This window comes from Cryptomeria japonica, chromosome 1 (genome assembly GCF_030272615.1).
Source record: "Cryptomeria japonica chromosome 1, Sugi_1.0, whole genome shotgun sequence".
NCBI lineage: Eukaryota > Viridiplantae > Streptophyta > Pinopsida > Cupressales > Cupressaceae > Cryptomeria > Cryptomeria japonica.
The window spans coordinates 61,175,050-61,197,322 of record NC_081405.1 but is presented as its reverse complement, the minus strand read 5'-3'; positions in this window follow the sequence as shown (position 1 = coordinate 61,197,322).

Below are 22,273 nucleotides of genomic sequence, written 5' to 3'. Positions count from 1 at the left end.
TTTCGTCTTGCATTTCCACCAATGCCAAGGGGGGAGATTGTTGGTATTATGGATGTGTTGCATTGGTTTTTTCATTGATGTCAACACTTGTCAACACTTATCCTTGTGGAGATCTTGGTTATGTTCATCGACATGTTTAGTGTGTTGGGACTCATTAAATTTGAGTCAAGTTTAGAGGCCCATTTCAAAATTTTGCTCTACATTTCCCAAATGATCATAAAATGAGTCAGTTTGAATGGCCTAATTAGAGAGAGGGTAAAATGGAGCCAGTTGATTTTCAAAGGGTAAAGCTTGGGGAGTGTGTCCTACACCTTTCATTTGGCCTATGCAGTGTGGTGCAACTTTCAGTTTTCAGTTTGGATTAGTTTATCAGGTACCCATTTCAAGGGGTGAGCTGAAAGTGCATTTTAGGTGCAAATGTAGATTTTACCAAGTAGCCTACTTTGAGTGCTTATATATTTTTCCCCATTAATCATCATGGTAAAATTCAAAATGGATTCAATTCTATGCATAAATGTGAGTCAGCATGTAAAATTTCAAGTCTTTATGAATTTATTTGCTCAGTTTTCAAGTCTTCATGAATTCATGGTGAATGTCATGCCAGAATGTTTGTTCCGGGCTATTGTTGGTATGAATGACAAGCTATGTTTCCAGTTTCAAGCTCCTACCAATCCGTTTGATTGGTTTTCAAAAGGTTTTCTTAGGCCATCTGTTTCAGTGATCCGTACTTTCATTGCTATATCAGTTAATGTGTCTATTTTCATGAGTGCACCATTTGCACCTAGCCATCCTTTTGGTCGAACTGAGCATTCAAAGATTTGATATGTACTTCAAGGTACATATGCCTTAGATTTGAGGATCTACAAAGATCATTTGATATTTTTAAGAAAGGCATCATGGGTTGCCTGCACATTGACTTCATCAGGTCCGCAGTGCCGACAAAGCCAGTTGGTCATTTTTGACAATTAATACCTCTTCACTCAAGATTCATCTAGAAAAACTGTTTGGCAAAGTTCATGCTTGTATATCAGAGTACATGCTTGTCAGATGATGAGGTCCAGAAAGGTGTTTTGACCGGTTTGAAAATTACGTCTTCGCGATTAAATGCAAAAATGTGGGGCAAGTGCCTGAAAGTTGCAAAACTCAGTTTGATGATCCGAAAATGATGCCAATTGATTCTAGAGGTATGTTTAAGGTTCCTGAAGCATTTCGAAGGTCAGTTGCATGAAATTTTTTTTTTTTTTAGTCAGACCCACTTTGGGGCCCGACCTGGCTCATGCTCGTGCATTGATTTTATTAGCGACTTGGTTCACCGGGAGAATTTCAGAATATTTAAATGTGGATTGTGATCATAAGACATGTCAATAGAGTTCAAGATGCTAATAGAACTCCAGGCGATTTCAAATTGGCGAGTTTAATTCCGAATCCTCCTTCAGCGACAGAGAAAAGACATTAAAAAATGCACCTAGCAAGTGGAGTTTTTGGAAGAGGGTTTTAAAACTTTCAAAATGTAATTGGCAGCCATAATGCCAATCGACTTTACCCAAATCTCCTCCTTGTTGTATTTTTTTGGAAGGGCATTAGAAACTACCAACACAATGAAAGCTTTCAGCAAGTGTAATGTGAGATGGAGAACATTTTCATCTAATTCAGCAAATTCATTTGGGCAGCCATTAAAAACTCTCAGCAAATCCAATTGATGGATTAGAACCTTCAGCAAAGTGGAAAAGGGCAAGGTTAAATGAAAATTTGCAATGCCGGGTATAGCTTCCATCACTCCCACGATGCAGACAAAGGAGGTCATTAATTTTCAGTAAATGTAAATTGGCAGGTTTAATGTCCAAATTTGTTGCCTTTGCCAACATTCTCCATTCCCAGCCATGGTGTTGAGAAAGTTTTAAATGTCTGAAAGCAAATGTAATTGGCAGCATTCTCCTTGCCTACCATACATGGTAGTTTAAAAAGTTTAAATAAGAAAATGCCATTGACATGTTTCAAAAGCATCCTCCCTCCTCCCTGTTGTGAGTGGTGGGCAATGGTTTTAAAATTAAAAAAACAAAAACAAATGCAAGGTGCAGCCATAAGCCCAACCAACATCCTCTTCCCCTGAACGTGGTGTTTGGCACCAGAGATCTTTCAAACAAATGCAATTCGTGGGAGTAAGACCATGTCTCCTTTATTCTGCAGAGAAAGTGTTTGGAGAAAAGGCTGTATAAATTTTAAATTAAATGCCAGAATCTCCTGTAGGTGGTGTTGGAGAGGGGATTGAAATCTCCAGCAAATGCAGTTAGCAATTGTATTGCCCTCTCTCATGTGGCATGGTGTTAAATAAGAGTTTTTAGCAGATAAATACCTTCCAAGCAAATCCCATTGACAGGCAAAGGCACCATTTAAAAATCTTAGGAAAAACCTAGAAAACATAGTCCCAGGCATAAGACATTATCCCACATTGGTTGTGGAGGGGAAATTTTTTGTGTTTAAATATAAAGCTTCACACTACCATAGTGTCCAAGCCTTGGAGGCTTTTGATACAAGGTGTTGGTTGGGCACCCAAGTGGACCCCACGCGCTTGAGTGCGCTTATCGAGGTGACCAAGGAGGTTGAGTGGCGACCATGTGGACCCCATGTAGGCACAGATCTTAAGGTAGGCGAGTTTTGCAGAGAATGGATGGGTTAAAGATCATGCAAGTTCAGAGAAGGTCAACCATGCGCATGATTTTGCTGGGTGGAGATGCTCACCGGTTAAGGTTTGCGAAATGGCGAAAAGATTAAAGAGTGAGCAAGTTCCTTGGAGATTGATGAAGCGCGTTGTTTCATGAACTGAAGATGCTCGCCAGTTAAGCATCGCGAAGTAGTGAAGGGGTTAAAGAGCATGCAGGTTTGGTGAGATCCAACGGTGTGCTTGATTTCACAGAGGGAAGATGCACGTCCATTAGCCATCGTGAAATGGTGAAAGATGACATGGCGTGCAGGTGGTAGGCCCAGGTGGAGGTTGAACTCGCAGGTCCCGTCCAGTGGCACTGAGGTGGCGATGATGTGGCAATGAGCAAGCAGTTCAGTGGCAGTGATGTGGCTGACAAGTGGCAGATTGATGAGGTGTCATCCCAGGTGGCGCCCAGTGGATCCATCAGCGAATCACAAGCTACCACGTGGCAGGGTGTCAGGCCAAAAAAGGGTAAAAAATCAAAGTTAAATATTGTAGCATCCTAAAATTGCGACACTTGCAATTTCGACCGCATTTGGGTCTTCACGATGGCGATGCAACACCGAACCTGAATGGAGACCTCGAAACTTGTTCATGACACCAAAAACTGCATTTTTCAGCACCCTGGCCTGATCCTCCTTGCACCCTGCTGTCCCTGGAGGTGGGACCATGGCGCCCAGCGCCCTAGTCCTTCAGGACTAGGGCGCCCAGTGCCCTTGTCCCCCAGGACCATGGCGCCCAGCGCCCTAGTCCCTGGCCCTATTTTGGGCCCGGCCTCTTTTGGGGCTTCGGGTCTTTAAGTTTGCAAATTGGAAAATATTATTTCCTGGTCAGCCTAAGGTCGAGAAAATCAGTCTTTCAACCCTAATTGACAAGTATATAAACTACATTTTCTCTCCCATTTAGAAAAAAAAGGACATATGTGTACAAGACGCGGAAACGATATTCAAGCATTCAAGCATTCAAGCATTCCTTCAAGCAATTGAGCATTCTAAGTCTCCATTCAAGGCTAAGTGTTGCATTCAAGACAAGGATTCAACCATTGAAGAGGAGATCACATACAACATACAACATACTACATACATTACACCTTCGCATGTAAGAATACAAAGATTCTTACAACAAGGTATCAGTACTTGTTTACATTACAAACATTTACATTTACAACATTCTCATTTCTTGGTTAATTCCAAAACTGGGGTTTGACCTAAAGGCAAACCCCTCATCCCTAACCCCCCAATCGTCCTCTCTTTTCTGTGTATAGGTTGCAGGTACGCAGCTATAATTGAAGATCTGGAATCCTTGTGCAGAGATGAACAGATCCACCTTCGTTTCGCGGATTTTTCGGAGGACCGTGTGCATGCCGGGCGCCATCGTCTTGTCAACTTTCGCTCAAATTTGCAGAACAACACCGTCTCGACATTTTACTGCTAATTCCAGGTCCGCAACTTCATCCCATATCCCTATCTCTATTTTTAAGTGAATCTTTCTTGCTTTACATGCATTCCTAGTTCAATCTTTCTATCTACATTCTTTACAAAAGAGGGTATCCTTGCTATCTTAACCCTTGAAACTCATATAGAATCCAATCTTGCATTGTGTGGGATTGGATCTTGTGGGTTTCAACCCCTCTTTTGAATGTAAAGTCTCTCCTAAGTGAAAACCATCAACCCTAGTGACCTTCCCTTCTCTCTCCTTGGAGTTGGGGAGGGGAGGACAACTAGGGTTTGATTTTTCCGCTTTACAAATATATAGTTTCAACTATATAAAAAAATAAAAAAATTTAAATGATGTGCACATATTGAGAATTAATTCACCCAGAGGCTCATTTTTGCCCAAAATATCAGGTATTATATATCACCGGAAAGCTCTCGGGATGAGGAATCCAGTGATGAAGTTTGTTTTAACAAATGTGAGATATTTTGAGAGCAGTTTTCATAGGAAGGAAAGGAAATATTTTTCAGTTAGGAAAGAAGGGACACTGGCAGTGTGTTATGTAGATCTGATTTTTTCCCTCCTCTTCTTATTCCCATTTTCTTCTCATTTGTAAGGGTTCCAGAATTTTTAGAGGAAGTGCTCCAGATTTCATGGCTTCCAGTTCTGAACTTCTTGACCCAAATTTGTAAAATTCTTTGGTTTGTTTTAGGGTATAGAGATTACATTGCAGTCTTGGAGATGTTTTCTAGTTGCAGGTCTTACTTGTGTCAGACATGAGTAAATTTCCCACAATATTGTCTCTATGTATGTATTTCATTATTATGAATTGAATCCTTAAGGAGGATGAAATTTGTCAATTTCAAGGAGATTGTGTGATTGTTTATAGGTATCCTTCAATGAAGGTTTTAAACTCTATAATCAGTCATGGATAATGGAATGTGTCCCAGATCTGACAATTCTGTGAATGGAATTGAGTAATGCATTAGTATAAAGTGTTAATGTAGGAATATTGTTTAAGGAAAACCAATTTGTAACTAGGATACACATTTGCAATTCTTTGTGTGACTCCATTGCCCAATGAACAAGGCACTGGTCTTGCAAATTTTGGGATAGTTTCAGATTTACAAATTTAAAGAAAATATTTTTCCCTTTATGTTTAGGGGTTTGTGTTCTATTCTTTCCAAGCTCTATCTCATCCTATTGTTTGTACAAATCTAGCCAATCTGTAGTGTTTCCTAACTTGTTGAGCTTGTGAAATGATCTATTTGTTTATTGTTTGATGCTGTCATAAGTGTGTAATGAATTAATTTCATGCATCAAAAGGGTGTCCCCCCTAGGTCTAGCAGAACCTGAAGTGCTGGAGGATCAATTAGGGTCCTATGTTATGTTGTCCAAGCCCTGATGTGTTTCATAGAGTGAAATTGGCCATTTCATAGAAGAATTGTAGGTGAACTTGGGTTAATCATTTTTGATGAACAACACAGTGACTTATGCATAGTCACTAGTATTTGATTCACCGACAGGTTATATTGTTCACCGGCATTGAGGATGATCTATTATCATCTAGAGATTACTTGGTTATGTCGAAGACATTGTTTGGACACTTGGTTTTGGTTATTTGATTATTGGTACAATTGAGTTTGCATATTTGCTGTTACCGGCAAATAGGTCTAGGGTATGGACCGACAAACATTATCTATTCCAGATCAACATGACATGTTATGGAGATGATTTGTTATTGTTCTAAATGCATTGAGCTGACATCATGAATGACATATTGATTCATTTGTAATTGATTTAATTATAATATTCTTAGTCGGCCGACCTACACATTTGGTCTTAGGTTTTGGTATATATGTAAGCTCTCATTTGTGAGATTATGTAGAGGATTGTGAAAAAGGATTGTAATAAGGTATATGTGAATATAAGCAGAGCTATACATGTAGACATCATTTGAAGATTCAAGGAAGTTATGAAGAAGACAATCAGAGCTTAATCGGTACTGAATCCAGCATATGAAGATGCTATTTTGAGCAGTACATTATCATTGGATTTAACCATCCAATTGTAGTCAGTGTGACTCCCATTTTGTGTTTGAGTAGTGAGCTCTAGGCAGTTGGCCTTTATGGATGTGCAGATCCCATTTGTACACACATACTATCTGTAGTAGTATCATCTAATTGTGGGTAAGGTTTCCCACCGTAGTTTTTCCCCTTACAGGGTTTCCACGTACAAATAACTGTGTTATGTGTTGTGGATGTTATTTGTCTTTTTGTTTCATGCGTTAAAGTTTACCGGTACTGTTATTAACTGTCAAACTGTCTACCGACATTAAGTTTGGTTTACCGATATTATGCACTGTCATGCCGAAACTTTTGGGCACAAACGGAATAATTTTTTTTTTTAAAAGAACAACCTAATAACATTTAATTCACTAATATGAAATGCACTAACAAGTTTTGTCTTAACTATGTTTTGAGTTAACTCTAACCACTAACTCAAGTAAGCGAAAATAATTTAAATTAAATGCGGAATATTATCTCTCCAAAAGAATTTATTATTATCTCATCAATTAATAAATAATAAAATCATTTAAGCAAAAATCTCTAATTAAATTGACAAGAGATATTATCAGTCTCAATTTATCTTTTAACTGCTATAGGAATTAATTAAATTATCTCTAGCACTTAGATTTTTAAAACACCTATATTTAATTTAACAATAATTATAATGTGTATTAAATCTGACTAAAGGGCTAAATAAATCCATATTAAATTTTGCCCTATAAAATTTATTCTCGTCAAGCCTAAATATAGGTGAACTTCTATAATTCCCCTATCGCCAAAGAACTTTACAAAAATCGTTATAATTTTTCTAAAATATAAAGCTTCAAGAGAATTAAAATTTAAAACATCATATTTAAATGTATATATAAACGTATATAAAATATGAATGTATAAATAAATAAATTAAACTATAATCAGATTTATACATTCATATATTCGACTATACATATCTATATATAAAATTATATATACATAAATAGACACACACACACACACACACACACACACACACACACACACACATATATATATATATATATCCTTTTGTTTAAAGTTTTTAAACTTTAAATATTCATGAACCCTAAAAATTTTGTACTTGTGTTGCAGGTAGCGGCAGGGAGTTTTGTACTTAGAGCGGTAAAGGGTTTTGTGTTTAGAGCGGCGGTGGTGACTGTTTTGGGGGGGGGGGGAGGTGCTCCTCATAGGGACGGCCGCAGTCGTGCCTGCGGGTCGCGACCCATAGCCACGGCTGTGCCGTCACTATGGGGCGCCACCCACAGTGGGGGGCCGAAGCCTCCCCGATTGTGGGTTGCGACCCACAGTGGCGATTGTGGCCACCGTTGGGGGTCGCCACCCACAACGCGAGGGGGGGGGGGGGGGGCGAAGCTCCCCCATTTACTTATTATATTTTAAAAAAATAAAAATAAATTTCAACCCCCATTTTATATATATATATATATAAGCAAATATACATTATATTTTTTTTGAATCCTTTAAACAGATTAATCAAAATTTTTGAATTTAAAACAATGTATTATTATTTTTTTTTTTAAATACCATGTAGTTAAAATTAGAGATAGACTAATTAACTTTAGATTTATTTTCTGCAATTAAGTAAAATGACAGAATTAAATAAATTTAAGCAACAACTATATTAGACTAGAAATCATGGAAATAGATCTTAGAGATATGCAAGTTAAATTTATTAAACCTTGACATGTATTTGGAATTAAATATTTAGAACTAAATGCAAAATTTTGTTTTACTAACATGCAAGCTTTCTACTTTACTCATTTCCCACTATTTCAATATGTATAAGGAGATAAAATGAACCTTTATTTTCAAAACTAACATGCATACTACAAATATTATTTCATTAACTATAGGGAACTTAGTCCAAGATAAACATTTCATTTTTGCAACAAAATAATACTTGGTAAAAATAATGCATTTCTTTAAAGTGCATTTAAAATACAATATAGCCAACAATACAAATGGGTGAGATACCCAACTAGTCTCTCATTTCTATTAAATGAGGACTTTAAATAAAATAGATACATTTTCTCTTTTTTTTTTATAAATACAACATGTAACTTTTTATTTACATTCCTGCAACTGAAAATATAGCATCCCTTTTCTTATTCTTTTTCTGCAACCCAAATAAAAACAACAACTCCTAGCTTGACTTTTTCCTTCCATTTCAAGCAACCTACAATTAAATCATAAGGCTTGACCATGGAGTGCTCACCTCCCAGCCAAGGCTTACTAGAAGCCACCCCCGAGCTTGGAGAACCAAGCCCTAGATAGGTTACAGACATGCAAACACAACAAGCAAGGGAAAAACATATAGCAAACACTTTCCCAACCAAGGCTACACTCCATCACAAAATGTGATGATTTTACATGGGTGGTAGTGGACCAAATACCCTGAGGAGACTATAAGAATGGTAGTTCACAAAGCCACCTCATGGCAAACAAAGATATATCATAAGTTCATTAACCCCACATTCCTTATGCCCTCCAAGGCATTCATGCCATATTTTCTCCCCTTATGAACCCCCAAATGCACAAACCAGGCCATGTAGAAAGGGTCACATATACACCCCTTGAGATCACTCTCGTAACAAGAGCATCTCACTCAAGGGTTGTCAAACTTCTACCACCCACAAGACCATCGCACTCTCCCAAGAGTAAAAGGCCTTGGTTACTCCCAAAACACAGAAAATGCATACAAGAAAATAAAAGACAGATCACATAATAATAATGTTCACAAAAGAAAATACAAAAGAATCACTTTCACATACAACCAAACTTTTCAATATAGACATGCAATGTAAAAAACAAAGAGATGAACCACCCTTCAATCTACCCAAAGGTATGCTAGAACTAGTTTGAGGATGAGCAACCCAAATCCACAATCCTCCCTTCTACACTTAGCCAAATTTCAAATCCAAAAACTAACTTTTCAAAATGCATAGTCTCCGAAAATGGAGAGTGGGTGATTACCCACAAAATCTCTCATTCTTGCCTAAAAATACCTCAGTGAGAGTTCTCACAGGTTTCTAAAACTAGAAAAGGAAAAAGTAAGAAAAAGTGGAAAAGGATCTCTCATAAAAAAGGAAGGTTATCTAACCTAGATGGCACCTTCTAATTTCAATTTTTGCTTGCCTTAGGAAACCCACTTTTTGAGGTGCTTAAATAGTCACATGGGAGTAGACACATGCCTAAAAATACTCCTAACCCATAGGTATACCTTATGGACTTTAGGAAATACTTTTAAACTACCCCTTGTAAGTTCTGATACTAAATGTAAAGTACTGATGCTAATACCTAACAAGATGAGAGGGGGGGAGGTGAATCATACAAACTTAATCTTCCATAAAATCACCAGATTCAACCTCGGTAACTTATACTTCAACAATATAACCAAAAACTGCTAAACATGCTAACTCATAAACACATAATCATCATAACACATATAACACCAGATTTAACGTGGAAACCCAAATAGGGAAAAACCACTATGGGATTTCGGACCCACTAAGAAATATACTCTTCTAGAGTATGCTTGGTTAAAAGAAAATCCTGTTAAAGATTACAAACACATTGTTAGATGTGACCCGGTTAAGGGATTTCCTTCAAATCTGTTAGGATCTTCACTTTGTTAGAAGTGACCTTGTCAAAGGATTTCAAACACTCATTTATAACATTACCTTACTAGAGGATTTACAAATAAGACTGTTAAGTCCACTTGGTTAAGATATTTTCTATCACTTTACAAAATAACAGTAATAAAAAATATATCTACAACTTCACATCTAAAATGCTAAAGCAGATTCTTATTTGCTCAAAACAATCTAATCATAGGACTTTTCTTGTCCCTCTGCTAGGCTCCCTACTCTATTAATCAAATAGGTCTTCAAGCTTCTGTGCTCGGTAATCACTATGTAGCATCCCCGTGCTCACACTTGCCCGCATATATTGTTTATCAACAATTCCTTATTTATAAACAATTTGCTAACCACTGAATCTCCTTGATCATATTTCCTGTGATCAATCTTGGCCATCAGATCATCAATCTTGACTAGGTTCAATGTATCCTTCAATTTGAAAATGTTTTACCTTGCCTTGGAACTTGCATTCCTTCCTAGGAACTTGTGCTAGGTTATTGCGGTTCAATCTATGTTGTAGATCTTCCTCTTGATTTTCCATTGCTGTAGATCCTTAACAAACTTCATGTGCGGCATACCAATCATCTATTCATCTCCAGCTCATCAGCTTCCTTCATTAAATAATACTTTTATCCATCCAATGTGATCTATCATAACTCAGTTGTTACTCGGTAAATACTAAACTTTACTCGGTAGACATTCGGCCTTCATTAACCGATATCGATAACCTTAGGGTTTACCGACTAGGTTCTTTGCTCGGTGACATAGTATAGTATTAACCTTACAATTAACAACATATGTAGGATATCAAAACAATCAAAACAACATGATCTCATCATTGTCTAACTTGGTAATAGTTGCCCATTGAATAATTTATTATTCCCCTTCATTGTCACATTCTTTCTGTGTCACTTACCAACATCTTAATTCTCATCAATACATACTTCTCAAGATATGGCAACATCATACTGAATTAGAAAATCAATTTCTTGACATCAATGACAAAATAATATTATAAAGACAGTAATCATCCTTCTTTAGTTATATCAATAATCTCCAATAACCTTCTCAATATCCTTAATGAAATGCCAACAATCTCCTTTCTATTGTAATGCCAACAATCTCCCCCTTTGGCATTGATGGCAATACCATCTTGTAAATGGTAATACCAACAAGATATTCAAATTGATTCGGATTCAGATTACTATTGAGACTTCTCCTGTTACCCTTGAGCTATTAAAATCTTCTCCCTTTTTCAGTAATCTTCTCCCCCTGTCATTAGTCTTCTGTTATCTTCTTCATTTCAGGGCTTTACCATTTAGTCTATAATTTAGTCTTCTCCCCCTTTGACAACAATGCCAAAAAGTAAAAGAACTAAATCATGAACTCTTTTGCTGTGAAGTGTTTTGCCTTGTTGTGTTACACATGCAAGTGTAACATCTAAAACTTGATCAGAGCAGTCTTTCCTTCAATACTATTTCCTGCACACTTTTAGAAAACCTCATAAAGTGCGTAAATCAACATCAATCCACACATAATATGCTGTAGATTCATTGAATTGATGCTTTCACCGAACTCTATCAGTGAATAGAAGATAGGCGTAGGACCCCTAACTTGCCTCTGAGATACTCAAAAGTGCCCCTTGGCAGTGGCTTTGTGAAGATGTCTGCTATTTGCTCCTTTGAACTGATATATTCTACCACAACTTTCTTCTCTTGAACTTCTTCTCTGAGATAATGATACTTTATAGAGATATGTTTTGTCTTAGAGTGCATTACCAGATTCTTTGAAATGTTAATGGCACTAGTATTATCACATAATATAGTTACTGGCTTAGTAACTTTCTCATTTATACCTTCCAATAGTTGTTTGATCCATGCAATATTGGTACAATTCAATGCTATAGCAACATATTCATTTTTGTGTTGTTGACTGTGAAATACATCCTTGTTTCTTGCTAAGACAACTCACTACTCTTTCTCCTAAAAAGAAAGCTCCACCACTTGTGCTTTTCCTGTCATCAATGTTTTCTACCCAATCAGCATTAGTATAAACTTTTAAATCAAAATCATTCCTCTTTCCATATACTAAGCCATAATCTTTAGTGTCTCTTAGGTATCTGAAAATTCTCTTGATTGCTATCATATGAGTTTCTTTGGGATCTGTAGAGAATCTTGCAACAATAGCTACTGCATGTGCTATATCCAGTCTACTATGAACAACATATTGCAACTTTCCAATCATAGATTGGTAAAGTGTCTCATCAACAGATGCATATTCATCATTCTTTGATAGTTTACAGTTAGTAGTCATAGGAGTACTTACAGGTTTTGAATCCTCTATTCCAAACTTCTTCAAGATTTCCTTTATGTACTTGGATTGAGTAATGAAAATCTCATCTTTCATTTGCAGTATCTGTAAATCTATAAAATACTTTATCTCACCGATTAATGACATCTCAAATTCTTTGCACATTTCATTTCCAAAGTTCTTGCATAGAGAATCATTTCCACAAAAAATAATATCATCAACAAATATGGCTGAGATCAGTATTCCATTGTCCTCATCATTCTTCATGTACATATTGTTGTTTTCACTTGTCCTTATAAATCCAATCTTGATCAAATAAGAGTGCAGTCTTTCATACGATGCTCTAGGTGCTTGTTTCAAACCATATAAAGCTTTGTTCAATTTACATACTTGATCTTTATTCCTGTCTTCAATAAATCCTTCAGGTTGTTCAATATAAACTTCTTCTTCTAGTATACCATTCAAAAATGCAGATTTAACATCCATTTGATATACCTTGAAATTTTTGAAAGCAGCATATGCCAACAATGTTCTTACTCCCTCAAGTCTAGCCACAGGTGCAAAACTCTCACCATAATCTATTCCTTCTTCTTCAGCATAACTTTTGCAAACTAGTCTTGCTTTGTTGTGGATGACCTCACCTTTTTCATTTAGCTTGTTTCTGAAAATCCACTTTGTACCGATTACATTTTTGTCCTTCGGTCTTGGGACTAGTGTCCATGTATCATTCTTCTTGATTTGATCAATCTCTTCTGTCATAGCATTTACCCAATCTTCACTGTTAAATGCCTCTTTTACTATTCTCGGTTCAAATTCAGATATCAGACATGTGTTTTGTCTTAGTTTGTTCCTTGTCATCACTGGATCATCCTTATCTCCTATAATTTGACTTGATGCATGATGTCTTCTGACATATTTGGCTAATACAGACTTGGTAGACTCTGTATGATCTTCTTCATCACTCGATAACTGGACATTATCTTCATTTTCTTCAGTAACTCTCTCGGTAGGACTTCTTGGTTGAACATAAACAAATTCTTCATAATTTTCTAGTTCTTTGGAATTTCCTTCATCATTTCTTTCTACAAATTCATCAATTTTCACATTTGCACTTTCTACTATTTTGTTAGATGATTTGATCAGACATTTAAATACTTTACTTCTAGAAGAATAACCTAGAAATATTCCTTCTTCACTTTTTTTATCAAACTTTCCATTTCTGTCATCTTTGTGTACATAGCATCTACTTCCAAAGATTTTAAAATAACTTACATTAGGTTTCTTGTCATACTAGATTTCATATGGTGTCTTCATAGTTCCTTTCTTCAGTTGTACTCGGTTCAGGGTGTAGACTGCAGCGCTAATTGCTTCTCTCCAAAATGTTTGAGGTACCCTCTTTTCTATCATCAGGGTTCTGGCACAATCTACAATTGATCTATTTCTTCTCTCAGCTATCCAATTTTGCTGAGGTGTTCTTGGTACAGACACTTGCCTTTTTATACCATGATCATTGCAAAATAAGTTAAATTTATTAGAAGTGAATTCTCCTCCTCTATCATATCTAAGACATTTCAGCTATCTTCCTGTTTCATTTTCAACTCTTGCCTTGTACCATTTAAACATTTGAAAAGCTTCTGATTTTTATTTTAAAAACATAACTGACATCATCCTTGAGTAATCATTGACAAATAATATGAAATATTTATCACCATAATAACTCTAAACTTTCATGGGACCATAAAGATCAGTGTGTACTAGATCTAAAATTCCTTTAGAAGTGTAGGACTTACTTGTAAAGCTTGATCTTGTCATCTTACCCATCTGGAATCCTCGACACATTACATTCTCAGGTTTTTCTAGACTCGGTAGACCTCTTACTCGGTGCTTCTTACTTATTTTGATCAGATTATCAAAATTTATATGACAAAACCTTTTATGCCATAACCAGGTATCTTCTATTTTTGCATATAGACATTTGTTCCGAGTTGATTCAAGATGAAATTTATTTTCTTTTGTTTGTGTCCCGGTAGCAATCAACTTTCCATGTTTGTCATGATCTTTGACACATCCCTTCTGGAATTCTATTTGGTATCCTGTATTGTTTAGCTGTGCTACACTCAACAAATTGTATTTCAAACCTTCAACCCAGTATACATCATCACATTTAGCATTGTCAAGAAGTGTGATAGAGCCTTTACCTTTCACCAGACATGGTGCATCATTACCAAATCTTACATAACTTCCATCATAATCTTCTAATTTAACAAACTTATGTTTATCACCTGTCATGTGATGTGAGCATCACCTATCTATGATCCAAGAATCATTATTATTTATGTGAGATATTAGGGCTTTTTCTTCATACCTTTCTTCATCTGATCCATCTTTAATAGCCACATAAACAACTTCCTCTATATCAGTTTCATCAAATTTATCATCATTGAATTCCTCATCAGCTACTAGGCATGTCTTTCTGTCTCTCCTTCTGCAGTCTCGGTATCCTCTGTATTGGTTGTCTTTCTGCCTTTTATCTTGGTATTCTCTCTTTTCACTAGATTCTTTGTCAGGGTAGTTAGAAGCCATATGTTCTATTTTATCACAATTGAAACATTTTAAAGGTAGCTTTCCTTTATACTTACCTTTTCCTCTCGATAACCTCCTGGCTAATAATGCTTCAAACTCTTCTTGCTTTTTGATTTCCTCATACAGTTTGTGCACTTCTTCCATGTTCTTATGAAATCTTTCACTTGCTCCACTGTGATTCCCTTTAGAATACTTACTCATTCTATCATTGTAATCATCAGACTCACCAATATGAAAAGAACTAAATGTAGATTCTACTTTATTTACCGAAGACCCACTGTTATCAAAATTACTTAACTCAAATGCATGTAGCTTACCAATAGTAGCATCCAAAGAAACTGACACATTTGGTACAGACCTTAGTTCATTGATTATAGAGACTCGGATTACATAAGAAGGTAGAAGGGTTCTAAGAAACTTACTTGTTACATCCTTTTCTTTAATAGTTCCTCCTGCTCCTTTGATTTGATTAACAGTCTCCTTTAACCTTGTACTGTATTGGGTTATGTTCTCACCTTCATTCATTCTCATGGATTCAAGTTGTCCTCTTAGACTATCTACTTTTTCTCTCTGAACATGTTCATCACCACCATACACAGATATGAGCTTGGTCCACATTGCTTTTGCATCATTGCATCCTTCTAGATCATTAAACTCTGAGTCAATCAATGCTGAGGTTATTTCAATCATAGCTTGAATATGTTCTTGCTTTGCCTTTATCTCTTACAAGGTCATAGGGTTGGTGCTTGGTGCTATGTAATCATTCTCCAAATAATATGTTGCATATTCTCCAATTCCCGATAAGTGCAACTTCATCCTTTTTTGCCATGTGGAGAAACTTGATTTGTTCAGCTTTGGTGCATCCCTTTTATACATCTTCAGATCTTTGCCTCATGTACCTTTAAACTTTTCTTTCAGAGTCCAGAGCTCTGATACCAATTGTAAGTTCTGATACTAAATGTAAAGTACTAATGCCAATAGCTAACAAGATGAGAGGGGGGGGGGTGAATCATACAAACTTAATCTTCCATAAAATCACCAGATTTAACCTCGGTAACTCATACTTCAACAATATAACCAAAAACTGCTAAACATGCTAACTCATAAACACATAATCATCATAACACATATAACACCAGATTTAACGTGGAAACCCAAATAGGGAAAAACCATTGTGGGATTTTGGACCCACTAAGAAATATACTCTTCTAGAGTATGCTTGGTTAAAAGAAAATCCTATTAAAGATTACAAACACATTGCTAGATGTGACCCGGTTAAGGGATTTCCCTCAGATCTGTTAGGATCTTCACTTTGTTAGAAGTGAGCTTGTCAAAGGATTTCAAACACTCATTTAGAATGTTACCTTACTAGAGGATTTACAAATAAGACTGTTAAGTCCATTCAGTTAAGAGATTTTCTGCCACTTTACAAAATAACAGTAATAAAAATATATCTGCAACTTCAAATCTAAAATGCTAAAATGGATTCTTATTTGCTCAAAACAATCTAATCATAGGACTTATCTTGTCCCTTTGTTGGGCTCCCTACTCTGTTAATCAAATAGGTTTTCAAACTTCTGTGCTCGGTAATCACTATGTAGCATCCCTGTGCTTACACTTGGCCGCATACATTGTTTATCAACAATTCATTATTTATAAACAATTTGCTAACCATTGAATCTCCTTGATCATATTTCCCATGATCAATCTTGGCCATCAGATCATCAATCTTGACTAAGTTCAATGTATCCTTTGATCTGAAAATGTTTTACCTTGCCTTGGAACTTGCATTCCTTCCTAGGAACTTGTGCTAGGTTATTGCGGTTCAATCTGTGCTGTAGATCTTCCTCTTGATTTTTCATTGACGTAGATCCTTAACAAACTTCATGCATGGCATACTAATCATCTATTCATCTCCAGCTCATCAGCTTCCTTCATTAAATAATGCTTTTATCCATCCAATGTGATCTATCATAACTCAGTTGTTACTCAGTAAATACTAAACTTTACTCGGTAGACATTCGGCCTTCATTAACCGATATCGATAACCTTAGGGTTTACCAACTAGGTTCCTTAGGGTTTACCGACTAGGTTCTTTGCTCGATGAGATAGTATAGTATTAACCTTACAATCAACAACATATTTAGGATATCAAAACAATCAAAACAACATGATCTCATCATTGTCTAACTCGGTAATAATTGCCCATTGAATAACTTATTATTCCCCTTCATTATTACATTCTTTCTGTGTCACTTACCGACATCTTAATTCTCATCAATACATACTTCTCAAGATATGGCAACATCATACTAAATCAGAAAATCAATTTCTTGACATCAATGACAAAATAATATTATAAAGATAGTAATCATCCTTCTTTAGTTATATCAATAATCTCCAACAACCTTCTTAATATCCTTAATGAAATGCCAACAATCTCCTTTCTATTGTAATGCCAACACCCCTAGGAGTCCATTTGACCCCTTATAAACCCATCTGAAGTTAAATTTTGGGTCAAACCTGTGTTGACCACTCCAAAGACTCTCTACCCAAGGAAAATTTAGAAACACAATCAAATGTTTGAAAAAGCTATGGTTGAAACAACTCCCTCCAAGAGACAAGTCAAAAATCAAGACATAAATCAACACGTGCCAAGTGACACAATAAAATACATTACAAAATTACACATGAAATTTGTCTCTTGTTGGATTTACACAAATTAATAAATTCAATTTAACACACATGCATCATTTACTTTCACAAATAAAATATGATACATACAGGGTGTTGTCTCTCCAAATAGACAACCCTAGGCTTTACGAATGTACATAGGTCTAGGTTTGGTTCTCCATAATGTTTCCATGGTCACATGGATTATTTTCCTACACATCTCAATTACACATTAGTAATTCCAATAACTTCATATAATATTAAACACATGAATAAGAATACACATCAAACACTCTGCATACAATTTACATTTAAACAAATCGATATGTCTTATATCCAAATAAATCCACATAAGCAATTATCATAATCCACATAATTCTGATCCATACATAAAACATGCATCCTATTTCTATCATCATAGTAAAGTCCTGCAATTCCAATAATGACATACATCATGACAAAGTAATCCTATTCTAGAATCATATAGAGTTCTATATCTATAATGCATAGAAACGAAGCATCAATATATATCAATGTTATCCAAATCATGGTATCATATAAGTTCCAAATCCATAATGCATAAAAATAAAGCATTCATAATAGTCTCAACATGAAAAATACTGAAATGCTAGGATGAGTTGGGATAGGGCCTCACATGTACTAAGTTTGTTTAAAGTATATTTGGGTTGAAATTAATAGACAACTGATTCACCCCCCCCTCTTAGTTGCCTCCGGGTCCTAACACACACAACACCTCCTACTGCACTTATGGAACAAGTCTATACTTTTCATTTATATCAAATGTGAAGAGAACTTCATCTATGGAGAATGTTGGATATTGGTTGATATGTTTTCATTGATGTGAACATATATGGAGATTAACATATGATATTATGAGGAGATTGTTGGATAAAGGAATATGTTGAATGTGTTCTCTGTGAGTTTCAGTGTTGCAATCAAATTGAGTAAGCTGGTTTATCCTGTGTGTTGCAGATGAGCTAATGGAGATTAATAAGTTTTGAGATATTTATTTCTAGTTGATTCAGCATAAGTTTCAGAGGTCTGCATGAAGAATTGATTGAGTTATGAGATCCGGTATTGTGATTGATATTTCAGTTATTGAGTGTTGATAGGTTTTGGTAAATCCATGTGTATTTCTCTGGAATTGTAATATCTTTAGTTGCAGATGTGTGGGATGTATTCTAGATGTTGATGTGTGTCCTCAGATCGATTGGTTCATGATTTTGAAGTCCACAAGAAAATCTTTCAGATTGACAGTCAGTTTTGTGAGTGTTCTTGAGGTCCAGAAGAAAAATGATGATGATTATAGTAATTCGAGTTGTTGTGGTTGTTATGGTGTAATTCATGTTGCTTGAGATTGTTTCTAGATTGTGTACTATGCATATTGGTTGTCTGCATTGATTGTTGTACGCATTATTGAAGAGTTTTCATGTCTGGTGATGTTCTTCATGTTATACGACATTCATGATGATGTAGCATATTGCGAATGATCGAGACATAATTCTTGGAGGTGTTTCATGTTTGTGGTGGTTGTTTAGGTCCAGACTATGTCTCAACCAACATCATTTTGGTTTGCATGCATTATTGTAGTGTGTGTGATTATATTTTTGTAATATGTAGCGTGTGTTGAGCCGACCTATATTTCATGTGTTGATGTCTCGTATAAATGATGTAATAATCATTGAGATGTATCATGCTATGTGTGAATAATGTATTAATCATTCAGTAGAAGAGAAGTTATATGAAGTTGTGTGTTGCATAGAAGATTTGGTAGTGAGCTTAACCAAAACCATACTTAGGCATGTGGAGATGTTATTTCATCAGTTCATGATTCTCCGGATGAAATCCAAATTATTTTGTAAGTCAATGAGACTTCCTGTAAGGCAGTGATCCTTCCTTAAGGGTTGTATCCCTTCCGGGTTCCTTGTTTGAGCGGTGAGCTCTAAGCAATGTTCCTAAATGCATGCACATTCCCCATTGTAATATTTCATTTACTCCTAGCAGGGTATTATCTCATTGTGGGTAGGTTCCCACTATGGCTTTTCCCTTAACCAAGTTTTCCACATCAAAAATATTTATGTTATGTGTGTTATTGATGTGTTGTTGTTTCATGCTTTAACTGTTAATTGTCAGATCTGATTTGTGGTTTAAGTTGCAATAAGTTTTGAGAAAATTGATTCACCCCCCTCTCAGTTTGTTGCATTGTTTCCAAAAATTGGTATCAGAGTTAGGTCCTCTAGAAGAAGCTTGACCGCTTGAGGAGATTTGGAATGACAACCTTTTCTTTAAAGAAGGATAGTCCAAGATTTGATGAAACAAACTAGACTCTTTGGAAAAGCCAGATGCAATGCCATTTGAGATGCATTGGAGATGAGTACTGGAAGATTACTAAGAATGTATATAATTCTCATCAGAATGGTCCTATCTACTCCAACTATAATAATAATAACTTTAATTGAAATCTCAACCTAAAGTTTGGACATTCATCTGGTAAAGTTACTATTTTCATGGCTAGTGTTCATTTAGTTATCAACCCAAGGATGTAAAACTTGAAATGGGTCTGCACTATATATGCACTAAGCTCCTTCAATGACTATTTTGCATTGCTGTAGTAACTAACATTATGCGGAAAGGAAAGGCAAGAATGGAAATTATAGAAGGCTACAAGAAAACTTATAAAAACAATGTTGGAATGATTTAATATAAATAACAGAAATCACTTTGTTCTAGCTTGGCAGCAGGAACAATCAGTGGATCTATTTCCAGTGGCTATAGGAACAGTCAAGACATGAACTTCTACTGCAACTAAGAAGAACTAATTTCAATGAGAATAAACACATGATCACTCACCAAGTGGGCCCCCTTGGATGAGTGATATCAAACTTCTAGAAAAATACTTTTAGCAAATCAGAACAACATATCTTTTATCCATTGCTTCTTGAAAATGATTACATGTTTGAAAAGAAAACTCAAGAATGCTTATCAAAATTCTCTGCTCTATTCCTTTCTATTCTGTCTAACCTCTAAGGAAAAAGGAAGAGATTATTAAAAAACAAAGGTCAACTACAATGGACAACTCAAATCACGCCCAGAAGAAGAGGCAGATGATTGACTGATGAAGAAGATAACTAGAGCTTGGCTGTAGGAAACGTTGGATCTAGACTGAACCATAGTCTTTGCATACTGTAGCGATATTTTGCAAATTCAATGCCCACTAAAGTTAAACTTCTGTAGTGCTTCTTGGCTGCTCTTCTCATGCCGTACCTTGCACTCGCTCATCTCCTCTTTAGTTTGATCTCTAGTTATTTCTTATATATTTCTTCCTTCTTCAGGCGCAAAAGGAGAATATCCACCGTGACATCAGTTATTATCTACAGTACAACAAAAACAACATACAAGGACATGCATACGTATTTTATTTAATTAACACATTCATTAATATATGATATTGCCCTAAACAATCCGCATAGCAACAGGAACAAATCACTTGACTGCAAGAATACAAATCACTTGACTGCAAGAATAAATGGCATGGCTACAAGAACATACCGACAAAGTTCAAACATGATTTCATAAGTTCAGGTTTAACACATGGAGTACATATAGTCAATTTATAATACTTCACTACTATTATGCAAACCAAAATATGTAAAAAACCTAAGAGTTTTGATGATAAAAACATGACAAAGTCTCAAGTTATCATGCCCCCCAACTTTAAGAGTTTGCTGATCCTACAACAAAAGGGAAATTTTTGACTCTTGCAATAACTCTCAAATCACCAATGGTGCCCTGACCTATCCCCCCTGAAGCCAAGTTCCAATAAAATCCTTTCATTTTTTCTAGCCTGGACCATCTAGCTGTTTCTTCTGTGACTACATCATAGTTCTTCTCTGTAGGCTGACATGCCAAAAGCGGCCACATAAGGATTGGGGGTTGAAAGATCAATGGTAGCTAGTTGTTGGCTTTCTCCCTGCCTAATTGTATGTATTTGGGGGCTCTTTGCATGGCTGAATGAAAATTCTGTAGTGAATAAGGTTCTCCTCGTTTTAACTATTCTGGTAGATTATTCCAATGCTGAGTTAACCCTTGTATTGCAGCTGTCCTGTTAGTTTGAATCAAATGCTCATATGCTTGATAATCTTCTCTCATTGGAAGCACTGATTTTCTAACATCATCTCTTACCAGTAACTTCTGCCAATCATAATAAAGAACTCTTGGTGCTTCTGATTCCCTCCTTAATGGTAATGGACAATCAAACTCTAATTTTTCATACTCCTTGACTTGTGCCCCCATCATAATGTCATTTTGGATCCATGGCATTAAAGCTTTGATATGGATATCCCTAATATACAATAAAGGGTTCCACTCTCTGTCTGAGGGTACAACATAGTTATGTAAGTATAATTCACATAGCAAATTCTTCACAGCAGGTGGAGAGGTTTGGTAAGCATAAAATAATTCTTTAGGTGTTTCTAAAGAGGAGCTAAGGTCCCTAACAATACGGTTTAGTTTGAAGTTCAGATACCGCTCTTTCAAGTATACTACATAAACTCTTGGAGGTGACCTACATTAAATCAACCCAGGAACCATACTAAAAAATATTTTCACTTTAGCCTCTAATTCCTCAATTCTATTATCTCTCTTTTCAATTTCTTTTTGTTGTTTATCAATAATCCCTTGCAACCTAGCCCTCTCTATTTCCCATTGTCTATAAAATGTTAAAGCAATAGATAAACTACTTAGGGATGAAGGAGGTCTAATAGGTACTACCTTAGACCATGGGATTTCCTCAATAAACTCCTCAATCT